Source organism: Panthera leo, chromosome B2 (genome assembly GCF_018350215.1).
Source record: "Panthera leo isolate Ple1 chromosome B2, P.leo_Ple1_pat1.1, whole genome shotgun sequence".
Taxonomy (NCBI): Eukaryota; Metazoa; Chordata; class Mammalia; order Carnivora; family Felidae; genus Panthera; species Panthera leo.
Genome location: NC_056683.1, coordinates 22,530,220 through 22,537,506, shown reverse-complemented (window position 1 = coordinate 22,537,506; position 7,287 = coordinate 22,530,220). Strand labels below are relative to the sequence as shown.

The following is a 7,287-nucleotide window of genomic DNA, read 5'->3' as shown; positions in this document are numbered from 1 at the left end:
TCTCTTCACTACCAGATCGGATGGATGGTGGATCACATAGCAATTTCTAGATCCTTACTTTAGCCAGAACCCCGCCACTAAGGCTTGTAACACAAAAGAGCTTTCCCCATGCATATCTGCCTCTAGCTCTTTTCATCTGATGGAGAGAAGCATCCTATTGATCATGACAGCACAAGGAACTGTGATTTTCTTTTTTTCTGGGGGTGGGGCTCTTCAGTTGGGAGGGAAGGGCTGGCTAAGCTGGGTGGCAGGTAATTGAGTGGTAGAGACACACAAGCTGAAATGATAATAAATGCAGATGCTGCAGTCTGAGGTTTTATGTGAAGTTTGCCTTTCCCACATTTGTACCTCCAACAAATTGATTCGGTACCCAGTTCCAGTCATCATCTTATTTCAAATTCGGTTACCTAGGAAACAGAGGGCACACTGCTGGGACAGTCTGCCTGTGTCCTGTGCCGACTGAAGCTATTAAAGCCCATCAACTTGGCCTCCGAGAAGCACTGAACATGGACAATTTCTACTTCCAGCCAGGTTCTTATTTATTTATTTTACTGCCCTGGCAGCAAAATGAGTTATTGAACCATTCAGTCTATCTATTGGGATAGCTTTTCCCCTTGAGTCCCTCAGATGCCCGAAGCCCTTGGGACCTGGTGGCAGCCCAGGAGACTTTTGTTGATGGTGAGTCCTCACAGGGGAAGCCAGGCAAACATTCACCTTCAATTTCATGGAGACAGGGGTCTGGGCTGCAATGAGGCATGGCACCACCATATCAAGGTTCTTACTATCTTTGAACATACGGACAAACACACATGCACACAAAACTTTGCATGTAATTTAATGGAGGAACTAGACTCCCAGGCTAAATATTTTTTATCTAAATTTATTCTTCTGGGGATGAGTTTTCTTAGTTTTGAAAAAAGTAAATAAGTTTTTGATATGTCCAAGATCCAACAATCCTAGGGACTATCTGACCCCAAGGGAAATTGTATTTCATTGTGCATCCTGGGAGATCTCTCAGTCCATTTATATTTGTTCTAAATATAGCGAACATGATGGAAATCATACTTCTGTTTTTGTACAACCTGAGGACAAAGAATGGTTTTATACATTTTTAAGTGTAAAATGTAAAAAAAGACTACATTTACATTTTGGGGGTGGGAACAGTTGTTCAAGGAGTTGAGGGTATTGATTGCTTCTTGGCCTGAAAAGCCTAAAATATTTACTACCTAGACCTTTATAGAAAAAGTTTGCCAGCTCCCAGCACCACTTGACTTTTTCCCCCATGATAGCTCTTTCCTCACTGGCTGAGGACCCAATGTGGATGCTGTGCCAACTTCCAAGTATGTCACTCCCAATTAGACATTCAGGGACCAGGGAAATGACCATTGGGACAGAGTTTATGGACCCAGTGGGCCCATTGTGAGCTGGGCCTAGGCCAGGGCTCCATTTGTTACCCAGCCCTCTTACGTTCCTCAGTTAAGGTAGGCAGGCATGACATTGCTTTATGGCTTTACGATGTCAACAATGTCCTCAGAATATTTGGGTATTTGCTTTCTCTAGTGTACAGTAATCCAAGTAAATGACTTTATGTTCCATTAGGGAAGACATGAGAAATCATTACCATGTATACTTTCCATGATTGCAAGGCCTACCTGCCTGTCTTCTCCCTCCCTCCCTCCCTTCCTCCTTCCCTTCCCTTCCTTTTTTCTGAGGATGGAGACTCTCCTTCAGTCTGTAGGTTCTGGATCAGGTTTGGGAACTGAGCAAAACTGGGGCACTGCCCAGCTCATCCATTCTTGATTTCTTGGATTGCACAGATAGACTGCCATCCTTACTGGCTGCCCATCTATCTTACCCTTAGGGGCCCTGAGGTTTTTAAATTTTTTTAAATAAAGTTTATTTATTTTTGAGAGAGGGAGAGAGAGAGAGAGAGAGCAAGTGAGCATGCAAGCAGGAGAGGGGCAGAGAGAGAGGGAGACAGAGAATCTCAAGCAGGCTCTGCACCACCAGCACAGAGCCTGATGTGGGGCTTGAACTCATGAACTGAGAGATCATGACCTGAGCCAAAATCAGGAGTTGGATGCTTAACCAACTGAGCCACCCAGGCGCCCCTAAGGGCCCTGAGTTCTAGTGACTATTTGTTTCCTCCTTGGGGGTCAAGCTCTGTGGCTGCCCCTCTGACCTGGACACTATGATAATTGCCTTCACCTGGCTCCTGGTGGTGACATGCTATGACGTGGTCTTTCTTGTGAGTCTTTTCACCCCACTATCCTGTTGTTGGCAAGCTCAATTCTGTGGCAGCATCTCCTACAGAGCCATCACTGAGCCCTGAGGGAAGCTGGAGCCTGTCTCACATTTGTCTTCTTTAGTGCCCTGGGAACAAGGGCATCCCCTGGACATCCCCTGGACCCTCCTTTGGAGCATATTCCTCTGCTGTATTTTCCAACCTGATACAGTATATCCACTTGAGTGTGCACATTTCTCTGAATAGTCTTCACCATATGCCACCAAATTGCTGGCAATTCTACCTTACTTCGTGCAGCGGTTACTTTTCCATTACAAGCATGTCCGCACTGTCTCCTGGGGCTGTCCCCTGGGTGTTCCATCTGGAATCCTGGGGGAGTGCTTCCAAACCTATAGCATTTCCACTATCATACCTTGTGTTCTGCCCCCCTTGCTCCGACACACAGTCTGGCCCCCACACACGTGCCTAGGCTGCTGCTTCAGCTGGCTGGGTCCTGCTGCTCCTGTGAGATATTGTTCCTTTCCTCCTTCCCAGACCCAGAATGACCCTAGCTGGGCTGTGTTGTGCCTTAGCCCTATTAGCTCTAGTGTAGGCTTATGCCAGAAGTGGAGGTGGGTGGGACCCCAAGAGGAGCATGTATTTTATGGAGGAGAGGCCTGTGCACCTACCTATAGCCAGGCTTCAAACATGGGGCTGGGTTAAGGGAGCTCTCTGCAAGCTCCAGGGCACCAGCAGATTTGGGCCTTTCAACCCCCATGTCCTCACCTTGGGTATTGGGATCCCATTTTTTTTTTCCAGGGCCTGGCCTTGGAGCAACAGGTGTGACGTGTTTGAAAGAGTGGTCTCTCTCAAACTCTGCTGCCCTGTGGATTCAGTTCCTTGCCTTGTCTTCAGTCTCCCAGCGCAGAGACAAGAGCCTCCCTCTATGCTTCCAAGAAGGCCTTCTGGCTTTTCAGCCTAGATTTCATTGCTGATTAGTTGTTCCCAGCTTTTCTTTCTCTTTTTCCAGAAGTCTAGCAAATTCAGCAGTAGCTACACAATTCTGTTCTTATAGCAATGATTTCCCTCATATTTCTCAAATGCCTGATGCCTCCCCTACCACAGATATGCTGTCCCATTTCACCCCTGGTGAAAGTTCTAGCAATTGTCCTTCTGTTTTATGCCGTGGGCTCTGGACTCCACCTCCACCAGTGATAGAGAGTTTTCATCCTCAGCTGGGTGGCAGATGATCTTGTTCCAATATCTCATTATAGTGTCTGCTTTCTTGAACCACTCCTGATACCTACCAACTGTCACAGGCTGGGTTCACTGGGAAGCTGACTCTGAGATAAAGCTTATTGTGCAGGATGTTTATTAGGGAGAAACCATATTCATGGAAGGGAGAGGATGGAAGCAGGACTGGGCAGAGGGAGGTGTCAAGCTGTGATACAGTGCTAAGATCTTTGGTGACTCCTTGCAGACTATGAAGCAGAATGACCCTTTAGAGTTGCCCCAAATGGAGTTTTTTGTGACCCTCCGTCATTGGGTGTGAGCTGCCACGAAAGAGTGGCTCACCTTGGGGAAGTGGCTTTTTCCAGCATTAACACTTTGGCCTTTGCACACTGTTTTGTGTTAACACTTCTGGTAGCTGGGGAAGAAATGTTGTTTCTGAAGGGGATCTGAGCAGGACATCACAGTGTCCACTCCATGTATGTCAGATTATCTGGCCCCCTATCCCATTTTCTCTGCTGAACAACTGTGGCCTTGAATAGATCTCTTAATCTCCATAACCTTCAAGTTTCCTTAAGTTAAAAAAAAAGGTGAAAACCAACATATGCCCATTTTAGAAAAGCAAGCAAAATACACTCAAGTAAAAAAGTAGTCACTTGTAGGTCCACCACTCAGAAATAGACATTTCCACCCTGCAATGTGTTTCCCACCTTTTTGCTCCATATTTTTAACAGAGTTGTAACTGCACAATGTTCAATTTTGTATTCTTGTTTTCATTTAACATTATATATGAGTGTTATCACAAACTCTTTGTAAACATTAATTTCTAAATTATTGTTTCCAGTTGTAAGCATAATAACTATTCATAATAACAATTTTTAGAAAAAGCACCCACATCTCTCCCTTTAGAAATAACAGTAATTAGAAAGAAATAAGAGTGCAGCATGAACATGGGGAAGCAAAGGAAGGCAAGAAAGTACATGACCGTGAAGTAAATGCTTAGTCTCAGATATCAGAGGCTTCAACAGAAAGATAGATTAAAACCTAAAGAGAAAGAAGAGAAAGGTTCCAGTGCACTCAAGGAAAGAGAAGTTGCCCAACACCATCCTGCGTATTCTTTTAATATGACATAGCTGGGCCCATCTTATGACATTCTGGTTGATACCAACTTTATCAACTTGTCTATTAAAGGCAAACTTGACTTAGTACAGTCAAAGATGGACTGCCTGTATGCCAAATGTATAACTGACTGTTTACTGGCTGAAGTTGAGAATTTGGGTCAAGAGTATCCGGTGGCTCTAAGGATTCCTGAGAAGCCTAGGTTTGAATGATTACCATGCACAAAGGAACCCATGAAGATAGCTACTTAATATAGAGAGTAACTCAGCACAACCGTTACATTGTGGCAACAGTTGATTGGTGGAGGGAGCTTAAAGGAAGGATATGGAAGATCCCTGGAGTTCCCATTATATACATTTCTTTTTTATTTTTTTAAAGTTTTTAAAATTTATTTTGAGATAGTGTGTGCACGAGTGGGGGAGGGGCAGAAAGAGAGCAGAGAGAGAGTCCCAAGCAGGCTCTGCACTGCCAGCATGGAGCCCCATGGGGGGATCAAACTCCTGAACTGTAAGATCATGATCTGAGCTGAAGTCAGACGCTTAACCCACTGAGCCATCCAGGTGCCCCGCATCACGTACATTTCTAACCATAGGTACAACATTGAGTGGATGCCAGATGATTATGGAGCCCCTCAGTTCCAATTCTTTTTTTTTTAATTTTTTTTAGTGTTTATTTATTTTTGAGAGAGAGAGTGTGTGTGAGCAGTGGAGGGGCAGAGAGAGAGGGAGACACAGAATCTGAAGCAGGCTCCAGGCTCAGAGCTGTCAGCACAGAGCCCATTGTGGGGCTCAAACTCATGAACTGTGAGATCACGATCTAAGCCGAAGTTGGACACTTAACCGACTGAGCCACCCAGACGTGCCCCTTGCCGCCCCCCCAAGCTCAGTTCCGATTCTTAAGAGTTCCTCTGCCTTCCTTTACCAACTTTTTCTGTCCCCAGTTCATATAGCACTATGCTATAGAATGAATTATTCTATTTACCCATGTGCTCTCTTATAAGCTGAGTATGATTAAATATACTCATTTTTGTTGTTTTTAAATCGATATCTTGTGGTGTTTTTTTTTTTGTTTGTTTTAGAGAGAGAGTGCAGGAGCAGGGGAGGTGAAGAGGGAGGAAAAGAGAATCTTAAGCATGCTCCATGCACAACACTGAGCCTGATGTGGGGCTCTATCCTACAACCCTGGGATCATGACCTGAACTAAAATCAAGAGTCAACCAAATGAGCCACCCAGACACCCTGAAATAGATATTTTGTATCATTTTGAATTTAGTTGCATCTTTTTATACATCAGATAATTGTTCACATAAAAATAAAAAAGAATCATAATTAAGTTTTTGTTACATAACTCCTTTTTTTTGTGTTTGTGTGGTTAGAAATAATATTGGGGAATTTTTTCTACATTTTCCTATTTGGAGGATGTCTAACACCAATATCCAATTCTTCAGACATCAATCGGGTGTCCTACAATTCAACACAATTCTGATCCCCTCTGTCTCCAGGGTCAGCATCAGACTCCACAGGAGTTCAGCCCACAGGACCACCCGCAGCCCAGAGGCCAAATGGCCACCCATACTTCTAACCAAATGTCCATAAAACAAGCGTTCTCACAACCCCCTCTCCAGGTTGGATAATTTGCTAGAATGGGTCACAGAACACAGGAAGACACTTTACTTAAACCAGTTTATTCTAAAGGATACAAATGAACAGCCAGATGAGGAGGTGCATGGGACAATGTTTGAAGGATGCTGAGTTCAGGAGATTCTGTCCCAGTAAAGATGGGGTGTACCACCGTCCCAGCACATGGATGTGTTTTCCAATTCAGAAGCTCATCACATCTCATTGTTCATGAGTTTTTATAGAGATCAGTTTGCAGCCCCACCCCCCCTTCCAATAAACTCAAGTGTAACCAAAGGGGCTCCTAATGAATAACAAAAGACAGTCCTATCATTGGGGAAATTCCAAGGGATTTTAGAAGCTCTGTGCCAGGAACTGGGGACAAAGACCAAATATATTTCTTATTACACCATACTTTTAAATCTGTTTTTTTGTTCATCTTGAACATCCCTACTACCTATTGTATATTTGTCTCCACCATCTTTTCAATACCTGCATCGTATTCTACTGCACCTATATAAAGCATAACTTAACAAATCTCCTTTTTGAATATTTTTTCTAATATAAATAATCTCCTGAAGAAGATTTTTACATGTAGATCTTTGTGTTCATCTTTAATCATTCCCTTGGTATAAAAATCTTGGGAGTAAAATGATCAGGCAAAGCCTATGAACATTAAGTTATTTGATATATATTGCCAAATTACCTTCTCGACAAGCTGGATTCATTGACTCCCTGTTAGAAGTGCATGCAGACACTCTGTGGGCAATTGTAATGCACTCATCAGGTTGGTCCTAGAGATGCAGATTGTGGTGCCTGCCCATGCCTGGAGTCCCTTATAAGGGAGACTGCTCACCCATAGTCTGTTTTGGAGATACAACCTGCATAACTGTGTTTCTATAATGTAATAACCCACCCTCCCTGGCGACTGCTCACCCACAGCAGGCAATCCACAGGCTTATCAGCAGCCTACCGGAAGGCCTGGGGCTTAGAGGCTCATGCCTAATAGGGTGATGGCTATTTGCTCAACTGGTCAACTTCTTTCTTTTAGAAGTGCTAGATGGAAACAGAGATTCCGTCATTTACCAATGACAGCTA

General features: G+C 44.0%; 1 pseudogene; it reads left to right on the top strand.

Annotated features, from left to right (window-relative positions):
- The first annotated feature begins 4,404 nt into the window (after positions 1-4,404).
- Positions 4,405-5,229, top strand: LOC122220634 (annotated as a pseudogene).
- Positions 5,230-7,287: the final 2,058 nt, after the last annotated feature.